Genomic DNA, 23087 nt, shown 5'->3' on the forward strand with positions numbered 1-23087 from the left:
TTGGCACTCAAGGGCAATGAGACAATGTGAAACACTATCATTGCTCACTAAGAAGCTCGTGGCTACTTAAGGTTACGGCTATCGTTTGACTTGTGGGTAGAGTGCTTTGAATGGGATCTTTAATTAAACATCTTTACTTGCCCTATTATCTAACATACGTAAGTCATCAACAATAAAAAAATGATAAAGTTATTCATGTGACTACGAAATTAGACAAAGATCTCAATCAACCCAGTATTTTACACAAATAAATAATTAAATTTACATTAGACAAATGGATCGAACATTAAGTGAATAAACTCATGTCTTGACAGTTGGATAGAGGATTTGGAATGTGATTCAAGTGAACGCATATCTGCTCAAAATGTCTACGTTTGTGGGGTTCATACCGTGACTACCGAAATTCAGTGCGTAAAGACAGAAGCTGCTACAAAAGGATATGCGTGTGCACTATTGGCAGAGTTGAAAGCATACTGAACCTCTAACGGAAAACAAATATTCACAATGAAGCTCGAATTTACCAAATGAACTTGGAAATGATTTGTCTTTCCGTAGATTTCGTTTGGTTTTTTGTTGCGGCATCTCATCATAGCTGTAATCTGAAAGTGGCAGTTGAACTAACTGCAGAACCATTCATTGTCTCTGTACCAACAGCCCCTTGCGACTAAATTCATTGCAGCCAGATGAGAGCCTCTCGTCTCCGATGAGCCTGGAGAAGTCATCTAGAGGTGAAGTCTGCCTGCGGGAAAGTCGACCTGTCAAGAAGAAACATTCTGCAAAACACTTCTGACAAGGAAAACTCAAAATCTTTCTGTTCCCATTTCACTTTCTAAGGTTTTATTTTAACAGCCCGTTTTTCCGGGTAATTTTGACTTCCTGCTGTTTCTCTACACAACGGGTAGTGTCTACCATTAAGCAATATGCAGCCCGTGACTACACAGCTTACTAGAAACATTGTCTATTGTCCCCACTCATCATGGACATGTCATTTACATTGCATGACTTTGGCAGGGCTGCCTGCCTCCTTTCGAAACTCAGTCCAGCCCGCTCTTTGCCTGTCTGGTGAGCCCCACTACACGGGGGTAAACAGCTATTCCACGAATGACTCCCTGCAATTTGCGGCCCTACTGAGCTTCTCTCATTCTCCGCCGAGTCCATCATACTTCCATAGTGGTTTCTCATTTAGCTGTACATGCAATTCAGTGAAGAAAATTGTGATCCAAGTAGTTACGTACTGGCAATCACTGGTATTGATTCATATTTCATTATCTCGTGGGGATTCTGATTAGACTTGATCTCCCTCACGAATTTTATGTAAGTTATGGGACAGTGTGGAAAAAATTGGTCACCTAACATTTTCCATTCTTGCTCTTTTTAAATTTATATACACACAATAGCACTCAAAACTTGACATAGCGTAATGTGTTCAGATGTGCCACGGATTATGTCCACATCTTTGGCATTGTTTGTGTGGTGCTGGATAGGATCTTGCCAAGAGCACACATCATCATGTATTATATTCCTAATCTGTCTAAGAAGCAGTCGCACACTCACCATTTTTCTTGCTGGCTTCACTTTATTAGAAATTTGATATTCATTTAGGGTAGCAGCTTATGACCTCATTCATTCTTCTCTTAAAATTTATATTATAAACTCTGTTCCCTCCCATGAACCATAGACCTTGCCGTTGGTGGGGAGGCTTGTGTGCCTCCGCGATACAGATAGCACTACCCTAGGTGCAACCACAACGGAGGGGTATCTTTTGAGAGGCCAGACAAACGTGTGGTTCCTGAAGAGGGGCAGCAGCCTTTTCAGTAGTTGCAGGGGGCAACAGTCTGGATGACTGGCCATGTAACATTAACCAAAACGGCCTACCTGTGGTGTCACTGCGAACGGCTGAAAGCTAGGGGAAACTACAGCCGTAATTTTTCCCGAGGGCATGAAGCTTTACTGTGTGGTTAAATGATGATGGCGTCCTCTTGGGTAAAATATTCCGGAGGTAAAGTAGTCCCACATTCGGATCTCCGGGCGGGCTGCTCAGGAGGACGTCGTTATCAGGAGAAAGAAAACTGGCGTTCTACGGTTCGGAGCGTGGAATATCAAATCCCTTAATTGAGCCGGTAGGTTAGAAAATTTAAAAAGGGAAATAGATAGGTTAAAGCTAGATATAGTGGGAATTAGTGAAATTCGGTGGCAGGACGAACAAGACGTCTGGTCAGGTGAATACAGGGTTATAAATACAAAAACAGATAGGGCTAATGCAGGAGTAGGTTTAATAATGAATAAAAAGAATAGGAGCGCAGGTAAGCTACTACGAACTCCATAATGAACGCATCATTCTGCCAAAGATACACGAAGCCCACGCCTACCACAGCAGTACAAGTTTTACGCCAACTAGCTTCGCAGATCATGAAGAGTGTGAAGAAATGTTTGATGACATAAAAGAAATTATTCAAATAGTGAAGGGAGACGAAAATTTAATATTTATGGGGGAATGGAATTCGATAGTAGGAAAAGGAAGGGAAGGAAACGTAGTAGGTGAATATGGATTGGGGGTAAGGAATGAAAGAGAAAGCCGCCTGCTAGAATTTTGCACAGAGCATAACGTAATCACAGCTAACACTTGGTTTAAGATTCATGAAAGAAGGTTGTGTACGTGGAAGAGGCCTGGAGACACTGGAAAGTTTCAGATAGATTATATAATGGTAAGACAGAGATTTAGGAACCAGATTTTAAATTGTAAGAAATTTCCAGGGGCACATGTGAACTCTGACCACAATCTATTGGTTATGAACTGCAGATTAAAACTGAAGAAACTGCAAAAAGGTGGGGATTTAAGGAGATGGGACCTGGACAAACTGAAAGAACCACAGGTTGTAGAGAGTTTCAGAGAGAGCATTAGCGAACGATTGACAAGAACTGGGGAAAAAATACAGTATAAGAAGAATGGGTAGCTTTGAGAAATGAAAAGAGATAAAATAGTGAAGGGAGCAGAGGATCAAGTAGTTAAAAAGACAAGGGCTGGTAGAAATCCTTGGGTGACAGAAGAGATATTTATTATAATTGATTAAAGGAAAATATAAAAATGCAGCAAATCAAGCAGGCAAAAGCGAATACAAAAAAGAGATCGACAGGAAGTGCAAAATGGCTAAGCAGGGAAGGCTACAGGATAAATGTAAGGATGTAGAGACATATATCAATCAGGGTAAGATAGATACTGCGTAAAGGAAAATTAAAGAGACCTTTCGAGAAAAGGGAACCACTTGTATGAATATCAAGAGCTCATATGGAAAACCAGTTCTAAGCAAATAAGGGAGAGCAGAAAGGTGGAAGGAGTATGTAGAGGATCTACACAAGAGCAATATTATGGAAACTGAAGAGGATGTAGATGAAGATGAAATGGGAGCTATGATACTGCGTGAAGAGTTTGACAGCGCACTGAAAGATCTAAGTCGAAACAAGGTCCCGGGAGTAGACAACATTCCATAGAACTACTGATAACCTTTGGAGAGTCAGCCCTGACAAAACTCTACCATCTGATGAGCAAGATGTATGAGACAGACAAAATACCCTCAGACGTCAAGAAGAATATAATAATTGCAATTCCAAAAAACAAGTGCTGACAGGTGTGACAATTACCGAACTATCACTTTAATTAGTCATGGCTGCGAAATACTAACACGAATTCTTTACAGACGAATGGAAAAACTGGTAGAAGCCGACCTCGTGGAAGATCAGTTTGTATTCCATAGAAACGTTTGTACAAAAATAAGGTGGCAGATATAAGAGTCGAGGGCCACGAAAGGGAAGCAGTGGTTGAGAAGGGATTGAGACAGGATTGTAGTCTATCTCCAATGTTACTAAATCTGTATATTGTGAAAGCAATAAAGGAAACAAAAGAAAAACTAGGAGTAGGAATTAAAATCCATGAAATAAAAACTTTGACGTTTGGAAGAGCAGTTGAACGGAATGGACAGTGTATTGAAAGGAGGAAATAAGATAAAAATCAACAATAGCAAAATGAGGATAACGGAAAGTAGTCCAATTAAATGTGGTGTTGCCGAGGAATTCGATTACGAAATGAGACAATTAAAGTAGTAGATTAGTTTTGCTATTTGAGGAGCGAAATAACTGATGATGGTCGAAGTAGAGATGTTATAGAATGTAGATTGGCAATGACAAGGGAAGTGTTTCTGAAGAGTAGTATAGATTTAAGTATCAGGAAATCTTTACTGAAAGTATTTGTATGGAGTGTAGGCATGTATGGAAGTGAAAGATAGACGATAAATAGTTCAGACAGGAAGACAATAGAAGTTTTCGAAATGTGCTGGTACACTAGAATGCCGAAGATTAGATGGGTAGATCACGTAACTAACGAGGAGATAATAGAATTGTGGAGAAGAGAAATTTGTGGCACGACTTGGCTAGAAGAAGGGACCGGTTGTAGGATACGTTCTGAGGCATCAAGTGATCATCAAGTTAGTATTGGAGGGAGGTATGGAGGGTAAAAATCGTAGAGGGAGACCAAGAGATGAATACACTAAGCATATTCAGAAGGATTTAGTTTTTTCAGTAATTATTTGGAGATGAAGAGGCTTGCACAGGATAGAGTAATATGGAGAGCTGCATCAGACCAGTCTTTGACTGAAGGCCACAACAAACTCTGTTCTTGTCTTAACTCTCATTTATCCTTACTGACTATAGAACAATGCAATCGTTCTTCCTGAACAATTTGGAACCGGCCGTTGCAAATAAATTTTTCTTATACTTCACCGGTTTCAACAATTAATTTGACGTCCTCAGAAGCCGACAAAATTGGGATGTTATAATACTTTAGACATTTGTTTAGCAGATGTCAATATCTTGTTTATAAAGCGTAATGCCATCATATGTTTGCTAATACACTTCTGATAGTTCATATAAATGTAGAACTAAGGTCTAATGATTTATAATATCCCCAATTTTGTAGTCTTCTGAAAATGAGTAATCAAACCGATAAAGAATAATAAAAATATATTTGCAACTGGCAATTGAATTGTATCCCGAAAAAGTATGTAGTACAGTTGCGGAAATATCAATCATGAATAAAATAACAACACATTAATACTTTCCTTATCTATTCACTCATTAATATCATTTGCGTACATTTCCTTGGGAATCGTATGCTAGATTGTTTCAGCGTTCTTTATGTATGAAACAAGTATATTACTCACATGGGCAACAAGCAGTTTTTCGTTGACAGTAACTAGGCGCAGGCCCCACACGAATGACATCATCATTTGGCATAGACAGACAGGACTGCTGGAGCACGCGTGTCTGGTGGTTGTCGTGCGTCGGACGTCCTGCTGAGCGCTCTCTCAAGGCGAGACAGCGACGGTTTCCCAGAAATTCCATTGGGACCACAGCTTCACTAAAGGGCTCCGTCAGCAGTGAGCAGGTAGGAAACATAGCGAGCACTGTGCTGGCGGTAGATCGTCTGGGTGAGAGGATAGCGACTGGTGCCACAGCACGTGCCACTGTTGAGGAACCCGCTGTACTGGTTTCTCGTGCAACAGTGAGCGGTTCGGGCAAACACTAATCCACACTAGTGCATTGTTTCTTGTTCTATTTGTAGCTCTCGTGTGCCTTCCTCCAACGTGTGACTGCTGCAGCCTCAAACATAGTAACGATACATACATTAATATTACAACCTGAGAAAGTAAATGCAAACACATTTATGCTCCTGTCACTCTTTCTTTATCGCCGTTGAAAATAAACGTTCTCAATTTCTTTACAATTTAAGAACATTACTAATCAAAATCCCTGTTAATTTCATAATGTGAGAAAAAATAAATAAAACCATACTTGTGCTCCTATGACTATTCCTTTAACAACAGTGCAAACACATATTCTCGATTCCTTTACAGCTTAGCAACATTACACACGAACATCCTCCATTCTTTTACAAAGTTATTGAAACTTGTTACTGAACACAACATTTTAACTATACTGCTTCTTCTTGTTTCAATATCAATCTACTTGATCATATATTAGGTTATTTCATCCTTAAATGAACTTCCGTTGTTTACATTTGACTTACATCGTAACAGTAAATTCTTTTACTAAAAAGTTTCATTTACACATAACGGCAATTACATTTATCTTTCCATCGTGACTTTATTTTAGTTGGGAATTCAGGTGTGGTTTATGTTACTGGTTGCAGTTTTTCATGCTGTTGTATCCATCACTAGCAATACTGGTTATCCCAGTGAGGTCTACAAATATCTAGCAGACGACTTACAATCACCTTCAATCCAAATATACTCTGACCACCTTACATATACTACAATATTACACATCTTCTTTTTTCTTCATTTACTACCTTTTGTCCGATTAGTTAGCTTCTCCGTCGTTCATGCATCACCTTTCATTTCATGAACTCATTTGATCTCTTGTCCTGTGGGTGCTCTAAATTAAAGCGATGACTAATCTGAAACATAAAGACAAGCACAATATGGTTTTTGACTTATACCGAAATATTACATCGCAAGATTCTCTTACTTTACAAGTCCTTGGTTTCGGTAGTACCGTATCTTATCTTTTCCTTTACTTTTATCTTGGTTAAGAATGGTTCATCGTCTTCCTATTCACAATGGTTTGTTATTGTCCGTTCACAATGATTCATCATCTGTCTATCTTTGATTATAAATCCATGATTACCTTATTCCTCCTTTCTTCTTGGGCTGTGTCAAATTCATTCTTCTCTCATCTCTTATTCCTTTTCTTTCATCGTGGTCTTTCTCCAAAAGTTCAGCTATCTGTTTTGTCAGCAGTATATCGAGATACACAAAAAGAAATTATCTCATCAGACTTTCACCAAAGTAGCAAATACTCGTGTAAATCAGCGTACTGTTTTTACTCATCAGGTTTAATTTCACACTGCAGCATTCATTTACATCTGCTATATCCTCATAGCACAGAATTCCTTCGTGTCTGCTATTCTCCTCAAATATCATGGCATCTTGCTCGATGCTCCATCGCATCTGGCAAACACGTAAAAAATAAAATTTAGCCAATACACACATCTTCATCCGTTCTGCTTCTTTCCTCGGTATCTGTTACGCCATGTTCGTGACTTCTCCTGATGACAAACGGACTTGTCCCATGTGAAAACTCTCACCATCTCATGACGCTTTTACTTTTATCAGAGATTACTTCCTGTTAGCAATACGTACTCTCTAGACATACGACAGACTGAAAGTCATGTTTCTCATTTCTACAAAACTTCTCATTCCCTGAATATCTTGACACGTGAAATGTTTTTTTTTTCGAAGTGATTTGCGGCTTCATACAGTTCCTAATTCTATCACGTTATGAGGAATAATTTTCCTCACGCAGTGAGATTCATAAAATACATAAAAGACTTGCTGCTTAAGTAACCGCTCTTCTCAGATCGGTTCTGTGTTAAAAAAACATTGGCTACTATCTCTGTTGAAGTGCAGATTTGCTAGACTATTCGTAACTTGTTGTAAAAAATATCTGCCAGGTGCAAAACAATCGAACAGCTATTCAAACATTTGCTTCAACTGTTAAGCCCTGTATAATAAAATTCGAGTAGAAATTATGCATTGGGCATCTAAAGTCTACCCTTACTTGTTCTTTAACATCAGTATTTTTGCCGTTCATGACACCTAGAATCTTAACATTTGGTGTTTTAAACACTGGCCACTGTTTTCTGGGTAGCTGTATCTAGCACATATTGAACTATTCTTCCGTTTAAATCTACATCAATGACTAGATATTTACAATGATGAGCCTCGTCGTTCTCTCCTAACAACGAGCTCCTGAGCACTGCAAAATCCGTATTCAATGCTGCTGCTGCCCCAGTGCCTTGAAAAGTCCCCAAGGGAGAGGATGTGACTAGTCACTTCCAGGAATCATCCCTTTGTTCCCCGCTCCTTTGGTTATGTCTTGGGCCAAGTGCATGAACTTCCACTATTTCTACTCTTCCTTCACGCTGATCGTTACCATTTGATTTGTTTCTCCTGTCATCTGGGCCGTTGTCCGCTTTGCCTGTGATCATTTCACCTACCCCATCCATTTCCATTTCTTTGCAGCTAGTGGCTCTCCAGTTTTGGTTATTCAGTTATTGGTTTGTAGATGGAAAGTGCATCTGTATGAAGCGCACAGATTCAATTGTTCTGCACTTCGATTGTAATCTAACTTTGTAATAAATGTTGGAAGTCTTGTATATCATGTATGGCCCTTCCAGCGATTATAATCTCTCTCTGTATCTAGTGTGGTAGTTTCGTCAAACAAATTCGGATGAGTTCTGCTGTCTCATAATTACATCTAAGAATTGATTCCTGTCGACCATCTCTTGAAATACTGTGCTGGGTTCTGCCACGTCGATTCTACATAATTTTCAATTACTAGTATTCTGAGTGTAAATTCATCCTGCTTTGCTTTCGACCAGTGTTCATAAACGCGTTTGAACTCTTTGTACGGCTTACACTCTCCTGCAATTACTCTCATTCTCGCTTCTGCCTCTTCTCTGAAGTGCGTACATGGGAAGTTAATTTTCGAAATATGTGGCCACGATCAAGGTAAATCATCCTGAAGTTACTGAACGTAGTTACAAATGATTAGAGTTTCCATAAAATCTGCTTTGCTGTTGTTTCTGGATCTCATCATACTTGTAATCTGCATCCTGAAGAGGCTGCAAAATCAGTCATTGGTTCTGATCCGATAATCCCTTACTGTCTGCGACAACACAAACAGGTGAGAACATCTCATCCCAGATGAGACTGGACACTTCATCTAGAAGTGAAATCTGCCAATGTATCCGAATTTCTCCACATCTCTTCTTACTTTCATGCACTAGTCAATATGGGAAGACATCTGTAAGCACAGTTCTGTTCCTTACTACTACTTCTAAATTATTTACATGAACCAATGGTAGGCGTTTTTACATTTCTTCAGCTATTTTCTTTTGCGGAACTTGAGTGAGCTGTCGGCGTCCCACGATCTTAAAAGGGGCCGTAAACTTCATGTTCCCATTTTATTTTCTAAGCTGTTATCTTAACAGCTCGTGTTATTGATGAATTTTGACTGCACGCACTTTCTTCTGGTAGTCTGCCATTAAATGTTACGCAGCCCGTGACCACACAGCTTGCTGAACCAATCTCTGTTGTCCCAGCCCATGATGGAGATGTAATCTGCAGTGTGTGACTTTGAACGGTCAGCAGCAGGGCTGTCTCGTTTCAAAACACAACCCGGCTCGCTCTGTATCTGCCTGGCGAGTCCCTTCATAGAAGGGGGAGGGAGGGGGGAGGGGCGAGTGGCTGTTCTGTGAATGGAGCACGGGCCTCACACCCTCTACAGTTTATGACCCTACTGAGCCTTCTCTGTGGAATCCAACTTACTTCCGTTGTTGATTCTCATTTAGCTATGCATGCAATTTAATATAGGAATTTGTAACCTAAGTAGTTTCAGTATTGATAATCACAGGTTCAAATTCATATGGCTCTAAGCTCAATGGGACTTAATTTGAGGTCATCAGTCCCCTAGACTTAGAACTACTTAACACTAATTAACCTAAGGACATCACACACATCCATGTCCGAGGCAGAATTCGAACCTGCGACCATAGCAGCCGCGTGGTTCCGGACTGAAGCGCCTAGAACCGCCTAGAACAGCGGCCGGGTAATCACTGGTACTGATTCACATTTCATTAGCCAGTGGTGATTAATTTATTCTAATTAGATTTTTCTCTACATAAGTTAAATGACAGTTTGAGAAAAAAAAAGCGGTCATGTAACACTACGAGGAGTCCTTGTTGTAGTGTCCCACCACCGAGTTATAAAAAGTATGGGTGACTTTTAATGGGCTTAATTATAACTTGCGCCTCTAATCTGGAAGAGAACCGTGGCGCCAGATGTAAGTTGCCGGTTCATGTGGTTGCTCGCTCGGTCTCGCGTTCATTACCCAATGTGCGGTGAGCCAAGATGGCCATACAACAAGTAAAGGCATTCCAGGTACTTTGCAGTTATAGCTATGTGGCGTGATTTTCGTCGAGCGTACAGCACTGCAGCTGCCTCAAGAGGCGTATGGATCTTGCGTTACGCTATTGGCCTCAAGCTGCTTAATATCTGACTTTTGTTTTATTAGGAATTTGTTCTTCCCCTTTCAAGAACTTTTGGTGAACTGCGATCCCACATACCATCAGAAGTGATTCAGCCTCTCCAAATATACTCAAAAAAGTATGGCACGAGCTTTATTACAGATTGTAGTGATTTTCGTGCTTGAGGTAGAGATACAGTGCACATGTGTGAAAAAAATTTAGTCTAAACGTAATTATAAAAATATGCTAAGCTTGTTTATGTTTGCATGTAAAATTGGATCGTTCATTTATAACATAAGGCTCTCTCTTCATTCATGTAGAAGACATAGTCGTGTGAAATCGGATGCATCATTTGGAGCATATCATATCACAATTTTATTGAAGCTTGAGGATACAGTAAATGTAGAAATTAACATCAACATCGACGCCTTGGCCGTTAGAGAGTGGAAGGCAGCGGCTATGTGTAAATAGGCGAAGGCGGATTTCTCTCTCAGCTCGATAGCGCATCGGCTTGGTATCCGTTCGGATAGTGGTGTGTGTTACAGTGCCGCTTCCGGGCGGAAAGGTGCGCCGGCCTTGGGGCGAATCCGCCTGGCGGAGTAACGAGAAGTGTCGATGTGCCAGCCAGCCTGGATATGGTTTTTAGGCGGCTTCCACATCTCCACTAGGCGAATACGGACTGGTACTCCAGTCCCGTCTCAATCAGACAATTCGAAAAGTTTAGAAAATTTTCGCTGACTTTCGCATGAATGACACTGTACTCAGACGGCATAAACATTTTCCGTCCCAGGGGTACAGGGATGGCGACACAAAGGACATATGCCCACCACTTAAATTAACCATGTCACGTCCCATCCTAACCTTGCCGAACGTGCACCGTATGGGACGAAGGCACTAAAAGAAGAGACCATCGGCTTGTTGTTTTAGAGGCCGCGCGGGGCTAGCGTGACCTAGGTTCAGAAGTCATCGTCTGGTGGAGTTAACATCTTGCTCATAGCATCCAACCTCTTAACTCGTTAACAGGCGTTGTTGTATTTTAGTGACCATACACAATATTAATAAAGTGTTACATATCACTGCAGGAGGCAGTATTGATCCAAAAAAGTTCCTGTAACGGTATGTCCAGTCACCTGTTTGACGAAGCAGACATTATATCCAGTGATGCACGTGGTTACCGTACATCCCGACACATCCTTCAGACTTACTTCACATTGAATCACTCACTCTTTCAAATACACGTGGCTCCAATTGGATTGCGTCATATGTATTGGTCACACGATCCTGTAACGTCTGCACATTCTCGATGGGTCTGGCAAACACCAATACCTTTAAATATCCCCATGTCCAGAAATGTACCGGATTGAGACCTGAAGGCGGAGGCTATGTTACCGACCCTCCTCGACACCCCACTGTCCACCGAACACTGCAATGAAGAACTTTCACATGATCCACGATGTGATGGTTCCCCCTAGTGCACACACCAGAATCACTGTTTTTCGGCAAGAGTAACTTTCTCCAACAGCAGCTGTTATTCCTCGCGCAGAAGTCGGTGATACACAGCACCTGGTAATCTGTATGTCCTGCGAATGTCACCGACAATTCCTGACCATATATTGATACTTAAACGATCCTGATGCTCCTACGATTGCTCAAGGATCTCCATCTGCCTACAAATGCGATCTGCGGATAATTTACACTCCTGGAAATGGAAAAAAGAACACATTGACACCGGTGTGTCAGACCCACCATACTTGCTCCGGACACTGCGAGAGGGCTGTACAAGCAATGATCACACGCACGGCACAGCGGACACACCAGGAACCGCGCTGTTGGCCGTCGAATGGCGCTAGCTGCGCAGCATTTGAGCACCGCCGCCGTCAGTGTCAGCCAGTTTGCCGTGGCATACGGAGCTCCATCGCAGTCTTTTAACACTGGTAGCATGCCGCGACAGCGTGGACGTGAACCGTACGTGCAGTTGACGGACTTTGAGCGAGGGCGTATAGTGGGCATGCGGGAGGCCGGGTAGACGTACCACCGAATTGCTCAACACGTGGGGCGTGAGGTCTCCACAGTACATCGATGTTGTCGCCAGTGGTCGGCGGAAGGTGCACGTGCCCGTCGACCTGGGACCGGACCGCAGCGACACACGGATGCACGCCAAGACCGTAGGATCCTACGCAGTGCCGTAGGGGACCGCACCGCCACTTCCCAGCAAATTAGGGTCACTGTTGCTCCTGGGGTATCGGCGAGGACCATTCGCAACCGTCTCCATGAAGCTGGGCTACGGTCCCGCACACCGTTAGGCCGTCTTCCGCTCACGCCCCAACATCGTGCAGCCCGCCTCCAGTGGTGTCGCGACAGGCGTGAATGGAGGGACGAATGGAGACGTGTCGTCTTCAGCGATGAGAGTCGCTTCTGCCTTGGTGCCAATGATGGTCGTATGCGTGTTTGGCGCCGTGCAGGTGAGCGCCACAATCAGGACTGCATACGACCGAGGCACACAGGGCCAACACCCGGCATCATGGTGTGGGGAGCGATCTCCTACACTGGCCGTACACCACTGGTGATCGTCGAGGGGACACTGAATAGTGCACGGTACATCCAAACCGTCATCGAACCCATCGTTCTACCATTCCTAGACCGGCAAGGGAACTTGCTGTTCCAACAGGACAATGCACGTCCGCATGTATCCCGTGCCACCCAACGTGCTCTAGAAGGTGTAAGTCAACTACCCTGGCCAGCAAGATCTCCGGATCTGTCCCCCATTGAGCATGTTTGGGACTGGATGAAGCGTCGTCTCACGCGGTCTGCACGTCCAGCACGAACGCTGGTCCAACTGAGGCGCCAGGTGGAAATGGCATGGCAAGCCGTTCCACAGGACTACATCCAGCATCTCTACGATCGTCTCCATGGGAGAATAGCAGCCTGCATTGCTGCGAAAGGTGGATATACACTGTACTAGTGCCGACATTGTGCATGCTCTGTTGCCTGTGTCTATGTGCCTGTGGTTCTGTCAGTGTGATCATGTGATGTATCTGACCCCAGGAATGTGTCAATAAAGTTTCCCCTTCCTGGGACAATGAATTCACGGTGTTCTTATTTCAATTTCCAGGAGTGTATTATACCATCTCTTGTGATTTCTACCTCATCTGTAAATAAAATGCATGCTGTGAACTGTGGTGCTTGAGCAATCTGTTGTAGAAGCCTTTGCAGAATTGTAATTGGCCACAGAGGTCTGTTGGCGGAAGAGCTTGCACGCGTTGCGTGTGATAGGTATAAACCAAGAGCTGGTTGAGAAGTGACCACGCTAGAATATGGTTGATACCTACTGCACGGAAGCTCGAAGTTTAGTGCAGACGTCAATGCGAGATGCTTTTAATAGTTTCCACAATGAAACACTGTCTCAAAACATGCTAGAAAAACCAAAGAGATTCTGGTCGTATGAAAAGTACACCAGTGGCAAAAAACAGTCAATACCGTAAATGAGCGATAGCTATGGAAATGTTACAGATGATGGTGCCACTAATGCGGAGTTACTAAATATAGTTTTCCGTAATTCCTTCACGAAAGAAGACGAAATTAATACTCCAGAATTCGAAACCAGTACACCTGTTAGCATGAGCGACATAAAATTAGATATCTTAGGTGTTGCGAAACAACTCAAATCACTTAAGAAAGGCAAGTTTTCCGGTCCAGATGGTACACCAGTCACGTTCCTTTCAGAGTATGCAGACACAATAGCACCTTTCTTAGCAATCATATACAACCGCTTACTTGACGAAAGGTCTGTTCCTAAAGACTGAAAAGTAGCACAGGTAACACCAATATTCAAGAAAGGAAATAGGAGTGTGCCGGCCGAAGTGGCCGCGCGGTTCTGGAGCTGCAGTCTGGAACCGCGAGACCGTTACGGTCGCAGGTTCGAATCCTGCCTCGGGCATGGATGTGTGTGATGTCCTTAGGTTAGTTAGGTTTAACTAGTTCTAAGTTCTAGGGGACTAATGACCTCCGCAGTTGAGTCCCATAGTGCTCAGAGCCATTTGAACCATTTTGAAATAGGAGTGACACATTGAATTACAGACCCATATCACTGACCTCAATTTGCAGTAGGATTTTGGAGCATATACTGTACTGGAACATTATGAATCACCTTGAAGAAAATGACTTATTGATACATAACCAACACGGATTCATAAAATATCGTTCTAATGCAACGCAGCTAGCTCTTTATTCCCATGAAGCAATGAGTGCTGTCGACAAGGGTTCTCAGATCGATTCCATATTCTTACATTTCCAGAAGGCTTTTGATACCGTTCCTCACAAGCGACTATTAATCAAATTGCGTCCACATGGAGTATCGTCTCAGTTGTGTGAGTGGATTTGTGATTTCCGCTCAGAGAGGTCACAGTTCGTAGTGATTGACGGTAAATAATCGAGTAGAACAGAAGTGATATCTGGCGTTTCTCAAGGTAGTGTCATAGGCCCTCTGCTGTTCCTGATTTACATAAATTATGTAGGTGACAGTCTGAGCAGCCCCCTTTAGTGTTTGCAGATGACGCTGCAATTTACCGTCTAATAAAATCATCAGACGATCAATTCCAATTACAAAATGATCTAAAAGAAATCCGATAAATCTAAGGACTGTCAATTCGACTAAATACCTAGTAATTACAATTAAGAGCAACTTAAATTGGAAAGACCACATAGACAATATTGTGGGGCAGGCGAATCAAAGACTGTGCTTTGTTGGCAGAACCCTTTGAAGATACGACAAAACCATTAAAGAGACAGCCTACATTACACTTGTCCGTCCTCTGCTGGAATATTGGTGCACGGTGTGGGATCCTTACCAGGTAGGATTGACGAAGGACATCGAAAGTGTGCAAATAAGGGCAGCTAGTTTCGTGTTATCGCGCAATAGGGGTGAGAGTGTCACTGATATGATACGCGAGTTGGGGTAGCAGTCACAGAAACAAAGGTATTCGGCGCGATCTGTTAACGAAATTTCAATCACCAACTTTCTCTTCAGAATGAGAAAATATTTTGTTGACACCCACCTACGTAGGGAGAAATGATCAGCGTAATAAAATAGGAGAAATAAGAATTCGAACTGAAAGATTTAGGTGTTCCTTTTTCTCACACGCCATTCGAGAGTGAAATGGTAGAGAAGTAGTATAAAAATGGTTCGATGAAACCTCTGCCAGGCACTTAAGTGTGAATTGCAGAGTAACCATGTAGATGTAGATGTACAGCAACTCCAGTTCTTGGCACACTTTTTTCACGATCATTGTCAACTGTCTCAATACCTGCTCCTCCATCTCCGACGTGAAAGGCCTACCACACTCCACTGTCCTTGTTAGCGAATGATCCAGCGTCTGCAAATCGCTAGAATGGCCTGCTGAACATTTTCGCAGACGGAATGGCGTGTTGTGGATGTCGCTGATAACACGGTTCACAGGCCTGGCGATTACTGCCCTCGGATAACCCATAATAGGACTTTACAGCTATCGAACTGTTCGGAGTACAGTTTGTTCACACTACACAAAATTATTAATGTTGACCTGCTAACGTACTGCATTGGCAGCCCAACATTAACTGACTGATGTAGCAGATCGTTGCACTTCGATACTGTTATCAGCGCCACCGAGGGTCTCCCGCAAATTACAACGATTGAGACATGCACAAGAAATGCTAATGTAAGCATACCATCGAATACTGCACACTACTCGTCAGAAGCAATACGGCCTACATTATCACCGTTTATGATGCAGCAACGACAGTAGCCCGCTTACAGATCTGTGCATTGGGTGCTAACTAATTTCACGAGCAATATAGAGCAGATAATTTGTCTACAGACAGGCCCGCATCTCAACGGTATTGGTTTCTGGACATAACAGAACCTTTCCGTCTCGTTTTGACCAATATTACCTCGTGTGAGAATATGAGACTTTTTCTTGTTAACAGGGCCATAAGTAAGCAAGGGTGACCAAGGTACAAGAATCAAAGGTACAAGAATCAAAATAATTTTAAAACAAGGTTTCAGTAGAATATTACCAGTTTGGAAACACAAAGATTGAGCAGCGCTGCGACGTGAACATAATACGATAGGAAAATATCCATTTAATTAAAGACAGTCACAAATTTGGTCAGATTACCAGAAACAAACAAATAACGCACACACAGACGAAACCAAGGTAAAAAGTGATATGAAAAGTCTGTAAGTCTTTTCATCAAGTGGATATAAAGGAACATAATATTCTTCTTCTTTAAGGGGTGGCCGGAAGGACTTTCTTTCACCACTCAGTGACCTGGTGGGATGGAATGCGTGTACCCTAATTGTCTGTGTGTAGTGATAGTCAAGTGAAAGAGATCGAAGGTTTTCTGTTTGTGAATAGAATAACTGGGGTGCGAAGTGGGTACCAGCCAAGTATTCACCTAGTGGGATGTGGGAAATCGCCCAAAAACCATATCCAGGATAGCCGGCACACCGACCCTCGTCGTCAATCTGCAGGATGGATTCGACCCAGGAAGCCCGCGCAAGTCTCCATACAACACACATAGCTATCCGGGTGGGTAAATGAGCATATTATTGTAAACTCTAATTTACATACCTGCAATGGACACTGTTAAGGAATAGTAGTTGTTACAGAAAGCGAGTATTACACCATCACTACCAGTGAGAATGAGTGTCCTGTTACCTGGCCATGTTTGGTGCGATGCCGTTCGCCCTACGCTGAACGTATTTTTCATTTTCCAATATATAATTAATTATGCGACTGCCACAAGACTGTTCAAGAAAAGTTTCAACAAAAGAATTAAGTATTTTTTGATTACGAGCCAACTCAGCGAATTGGAATTTCCATAGGCGGCAAAATCGCTGTCACCAAAGGTAAGAAACCATATGATGACCGTCACTTTAGCCTGTAAGAAAGCAACACCTAGGAAAATGGTAGTATTTTGCGTGACCAGAGTGCACTGTGTCTCTTCAAGGGTTTCCAAATCTCCTACTAGACCAGTATGGCAATCTTACAGTACCCAAGGGTGGGATCGTTAAAAAAATGAAACTTCCTGACAGATTAAAACTGTGTGCCAGACCGAGACTCGAAATCAGGACCTTTGCCTTTTGGAGCAAGTGCTCTACCGACTGAGCTACCCAAGCACGACTCACGATCCGTCCTCACAGCTTCAGTTCTGCCAGTACCTTGTGTAGTACCTTCCAAATTTCACAGATGTTCTCCTGCGAACCTTGCGGACCTAGCGCCCCAGGAAGAAACGTTATTGCGGAGACATGGCTTAGCCACATCCTGGGGCCGTGAAATGGTGACAGCGGGCGTCGTCCGCCCCCAGCGTCGGAAGCCTGATCCGTACAGTCATCTGATGATGAAGTTGATCGACAACCATTCTAAATGGTTTACATTAAAAAGTAGAAAAATTCACAAGAACTTGAACATTCCAATGGGCGCCAACACCCAATTCCTACATCAAATCAATTCTACTGGCTTCCAGTAGATGACGAGCAAATGGAAGTGACGACAAAACCATCTGCAGAGGAAACTGCTGGCGCCTCCCACTCTGATCAGCCACAGCCGCCGAAAGTATCAGCAACAAAGATACCGTCAATAACGATTCAGTATACGGACAAATACCTCTCCTTGAACGCGGAAGTCATGAAACAAGTCTCCAGCACATTAAAGGGCGTATACAAGGGGGAAACGACTAAATAGCATTTATAGACTGTGGAGGATCAACGCTTGATCCAGCGGACGAAAATACCGTTTTCTACTCACCAGCCGCGCATGGATCTCTAAAAGAGGTGATCAAATATCTGTCAACGGAGATTACAGCCAAGAAAAGAGGAAAAGGGACTGTACGCCAGAGGCTTCTCTTAAACCGCTGTCCACCAATTCAAGTCTAGCGGTGAGAAAACTACTCCGTTTATTATGCCTCCCTGCCTGCAGGACCAACAAGTGACGTGATCTGTGATGACGTGATCTATGACCTTCGCCATATAATGGATAGTCGAATCAAGATGGAAACATATCGGGTTCGGGACGGCCCACCACAGTACAAGCACTGCCTCAACTTATTTCACACAGCTAATTATTGTGCGCTGGCTGCCAGATGCGTCCAGTGTGGAGACAAGCACCAATTACAGTACTGCAACAAGCCATGTACTCAGAAGCGCACAAACTGTTACAGTGATCATCCACTTACCAACAGAGGCGATCCTACATTTCACAAAGCCGTTCACATGGCCCAGGGGCAGGTTATTCAGGCAAAGAAGCAAAAAAGCCACCAAAACTCCAAAACCACCGACGACTGTCGACACCAATACATATCCTTTATTTCCACAACATCAGCCTCCAGCTTGAACATCATCAACCTCCACCTCCATCTGCGTCTCGTGGCTGTCAACCAGCTGCAACCTTGACATATATCCAAACACCCATGCATGGTACCGACCTCTCAGGACTTTTTACGAGTGTGAAAGATTTCATTGCTTCTTTGCAACAACGAGACATCTTCACCACCATCAATGATAGTCTAAAAAAATTCAATAACGCACCAAACACGCTCATGAAACTCTTGGGCCTCTCCAAGGGAGCCATGCTTCTGTTTGTCCCCAGTCATGGCCCATGAAGTAGTCCAGACCTCTCACTATGCTTTCTTAACGCTTATGGAATTTTTCATCCAAAATTGACACTGGAAGAATTTTACATCACACCAGATGGACATTCTGCTGGTAACTGAAACACATCTCCATCCGACTCAGTTGTTTAAACTAAAAAACATGCCATGCTACGGAATTGGTCAGGCAAACGCCCGTTGGGACAGGATGACCATTTTTATCAAAAACTCGATCCCCATGCACACACTGCTCTCCCCTCATTGGCGACTCTTGAGGCCACTGCAGTTACAGCTTGCTATGGGATTATTACTTTCAACGCTGCTTATCCGAGTCCCCAGAGGCCTTTCGAGCAGAACGACTTGCTTGCTTTCGACCGACTCGCCAAGGTGCTGATAGGTAGCGACTTGAACGCCAGACGCTTTCACTGCCATTCTCCGAGTACTAGTCCATGTGGGATATAACAGGAGAAGCGCCTGGAGGCTACAGCTACAACCTTCTGACCGGAAGACCCAACCTACATTACAGCAAATCCACCCCTTAGCCCAGAGGTGCTGGATATAGTAATGCTAAGGAACCTTCAACTAGATCTTCAATTACGTATGGCGAACGACCTTACATCTGATCGTCATCCCCTATACTTCTGGCGTCAGGGAGATACTCGACGTCTTTGGCAAGTACATCTCCACGGAGAAGGATCACCACTCCACTGCCAGTGGCAGATGCATGTGAGATTTAAGTCATGTATCCGAATGGTCCTGTGAAATCTTCGACATCCACCTCCTGAAGGAGGGCACTGTCAATAACCGCTGCATTGAGCGTGTCTTGGAGTACGGTCCGTTTATGGTGTACACGTATATTATTGATAGTAATGGAAGTTAGGTGGTAAGTCTGATTGGCCACCCCATCCAAAAGTTGTTCAGTACAACGTTTGCGGCCGTCGTGGTGGACACAGCTGACTGATCTCAGGAAATGCTGTAGGGATCTTGATCTGATTTCGACTAATAGGTATACGGATTCACGAGGAAGGTTTTTGGTATGTAATTTATAAATATTTCGTACAAATTTTGTGAATTATGATTATGAGTAAGAGGCCATCACCACCCAGTGAACATTCGCTGTAACTCGGGAGAGCAGCAGTGCTTGGACAACACAGGAAGTGGGACAAAATTCGTATTTACTGTAGTGATCTTGTGGTGGAGTGTTTTTGGCTGGAAATCGAAATATTGTGGGACTGAATTTCGAGTGGAACACTTTTTTTCCACTCTGTCTTTAAACCTAGCATTCACCTCTCAAGGACGTACAGATACGCATTTCGAAATATAACGAAAATTGCAGACTGCCTATTCCCTCAGCAAAGCAATCGCAATTCGTAGTCTTAAGTCATGCAAATTCTTTGAACAACGGGCAGTGAATTACTAAGAAGTACCGTAATAAATGTGACCAATAATGAAAAGATAACCACTGATCCGTAACACCCTTGTCTGTTCTTGTCTCGCCTTGTGTTTATCTGCCCCAGAACTGAGGTTTGGCGAGGAGCGCTCGGGTTGGTTGGCCGTAGCATGAAGAGAGGGCGTGACGGGCCGCAGGTGGTGAAAGGGGGGGGGGGGGTTGAGTTGGTACGGAGTGTTGCTGCACTGAGTTGTTGGCACAGCGGAAAAGCAGCGGCGGCACGGCTGTATTGGATGGCGCCTGGCAGGATCTTCCTTCGATAGGAGCTGGAGTTCGGCAGTCGTCACGAAGGAGATGTAGTCACTGTTCGTAGGCTGTTTGTGCCTGCCTGCGCCCGTCGTAGCCTCTCTTATGGATGGTGCGGTGCTTGCTACCTTCCTGTGCCTTTGCTCTTGCCGACCGGAGAGTTTGCTAAATGGTGAAGTGTCTTGCTACTGTAGATCTGGCCTGCATGCGGGTTCATGCTTCGCGCTGTTTATGGCGTTGAAATCATTTTGCCCATTATTAGTTGTGTTGCCGGCTTAGTGCCTCTTCCAGTCTCGTTGAATTACTCTGGCAGTGCCTTGGTTGTCATCTGGACGTCGTGCTTGTAGGATTTAAAATATTTGGCTTTGTTACGAATTGTGGGAACATCGAAGGCTTGCTGGAAATCTGGGTAATGTTAAGGGCTTTTAATAATGTGCTAAGCACGATCTCCTTTGGTTGTGAGATCTTCATGAAGCTAGTTGAGTCGATTCCTTACAAGTAGTATAGCATAAGTACCAGAGTTTAATATTTTAAAGGAAAAGAGTTTTGCTATTCAGATTTCAGAGTTATTTTTGAATATTAATGTTACTAGTGGTTATCTGAATCGAGGTAAAAAGCACTGTCGTGAGAATACAAATTATAGTACCTTCGTAATTTATATATGTTTAGTAATTAGAATTTTGAAGTCACGTCTAAAGTTAGGGTTCTGTGTTTACTTAAGAGGAAGGCTTATATATTGTTCATTACTTTTGTGTGGATAAGTTAACCGATGGAACTTGTTTATAGACATTCTGTTCCTGACAGTGTGTGCAACCGTCACTTACTTCTCTTATACGGTAAAGCATGGCTGCCATGTTAGCTTTTGAAACTTGTTTAAAGATACTCTGTTCATGACGTTGTGTTCAGCCGTCAAGTACTTCTCATATACGATAAAGCATGGCTGATGTGGTAGCTTCTGAAAGTGAGTCTTGTGCTAATGCCATTTTCCTATGCTTCTGAGCAAACCGTTGTTAGTCTAGCTGTACTGCACATGACATTGCATCGGGTTATAATAACCCTTGCCCAATTCTAGCCAGTGGACATCGTCGATCCATCAACTGATCGATTAATATACAGGGTGTTACAAAAAGGTACGGCCAAACCTTCAGGAAACATTCCTCACACACAAAGAAAGAAAATATGTTATGTGGACACGTGTCCGGAAACGCTTACTTTCCATGTTAGAACTCATTTTATTACTTCGTTTCAAATCACATTAATCATGGAATGGAAACACACAGAAACAGCACGTACCAGCGTGACTTCAAACACTTTGTTACAGGAAATGTTCAAAATGTTTTCCGTTAGTGACGATACATGCATCCACCCTCCGTCGCATGGAATCCCTGATGCACTGATGCAGCCCTGGAGAATGGCGTATTGTATCACAGCCGTCCACAATACGAGCACGAAGAGTCTTTACATTTGGTACCGGGGTTGCGTAGACAAGAGCTTTCAAATGCTCCCATAAATGAAAGTCAAGAGGGTTGAGGTCAGGAGAGCGTGAACCACATGTTGTGTCGCACTTGTAAAGGCACATGTTCTAGTAGCACAGGTAGAGTATCCCTTATGAAATCATGATAACGTGCTCCATTGAGCGTAGGTGGATGAACTAAAATGAGTTCTAACATGGAAATTAAGCGTTTCCGGACACGTGTCCACATAACATCTTTTCTTTTTTGTGTGTGAGGAATGTTTCCTGAAAGTTTGGCCGTACCTTTTTGTAACACCCTGTAGATCGCGACGTGGTGCGTTTCACCTGCGCGAGCGAAATATATATTCTTTTGACTTCGCGTTGCTCTATGCCGAGCGAAGGAAAGTAAGAAAATCGGAATGTGACTGGACTTGGTTACGAGACGGGATAACGAGAGGACGTATATGAAGTGTGTGCAATGAAACACTCATTGTTAGCCGCCATATTGTGTAATTTGTGTTTTTTGAGAGTCACAACCGATATGTAATGTTAATGTGGAGTTTAGTAACGGTCATAATACAGTCTATTGCATTTCAAAGGTAATTGCGAGTATTTAATTTTGATTAAAGGATTCTGTGATGAACTATTATGTTCTACAAGCTTGTACAGGTCTTCGAACATTTTGTGGTCGAAGTTTGTTGTAGAAACTGCTTCAATAACACGGTCAAAAGCAAAGTTTTCTCTGCTGAGAGAACTCATTTCACTCACAGACAATCGTCGAATGACCAAATGCGAATGGCAGTGTTCCATTTGGAGAAGATCCTATAGAAGTTTCTTTCTCTTACATTTCAAGATTTTTACAGGCAACAGTCGGAGTCGGCAGCTGCTTCTACACCACGGGAGTAACTTGTCTACGTGTACGAAATACGTATGCTATGGTAGTAGTCGACGCCGATCAAGATATTGTCCTTCACAGACATACAAACAGAGACACTAAACACTAGTTAAATAACAACGAGTCTAATATTACCAGCTTAAAACATTAATTTCTTCTTTTGAGCAGTAATACGAGGGTTGACTGAAAAGTAATGCCCCCACCTTCGTAATTCTTCAACAGTTGGCAGCATTGGTCAGGTACTGGCTTGTTCCGTAGCCTCTTCTCAACAGCACCAGTTGGCAGGGAGCCTTAGCATTGAACGATTGTGTTGTTA

Source organism: Schistocerca nitens, chromosome 2, assembly GCF_023898315.1.
Source record: "Schistocerca nitens isolate TAMUIC-IGC-003100 chromosome 2, iqSchNite1.1, whole genome shotgun sequence".
NCBI lineage: Eukaryota > Metazoa > Arthropoda > Insecta > Orthoptera > Acrididae > Schistocerca > Schistocerca nitens.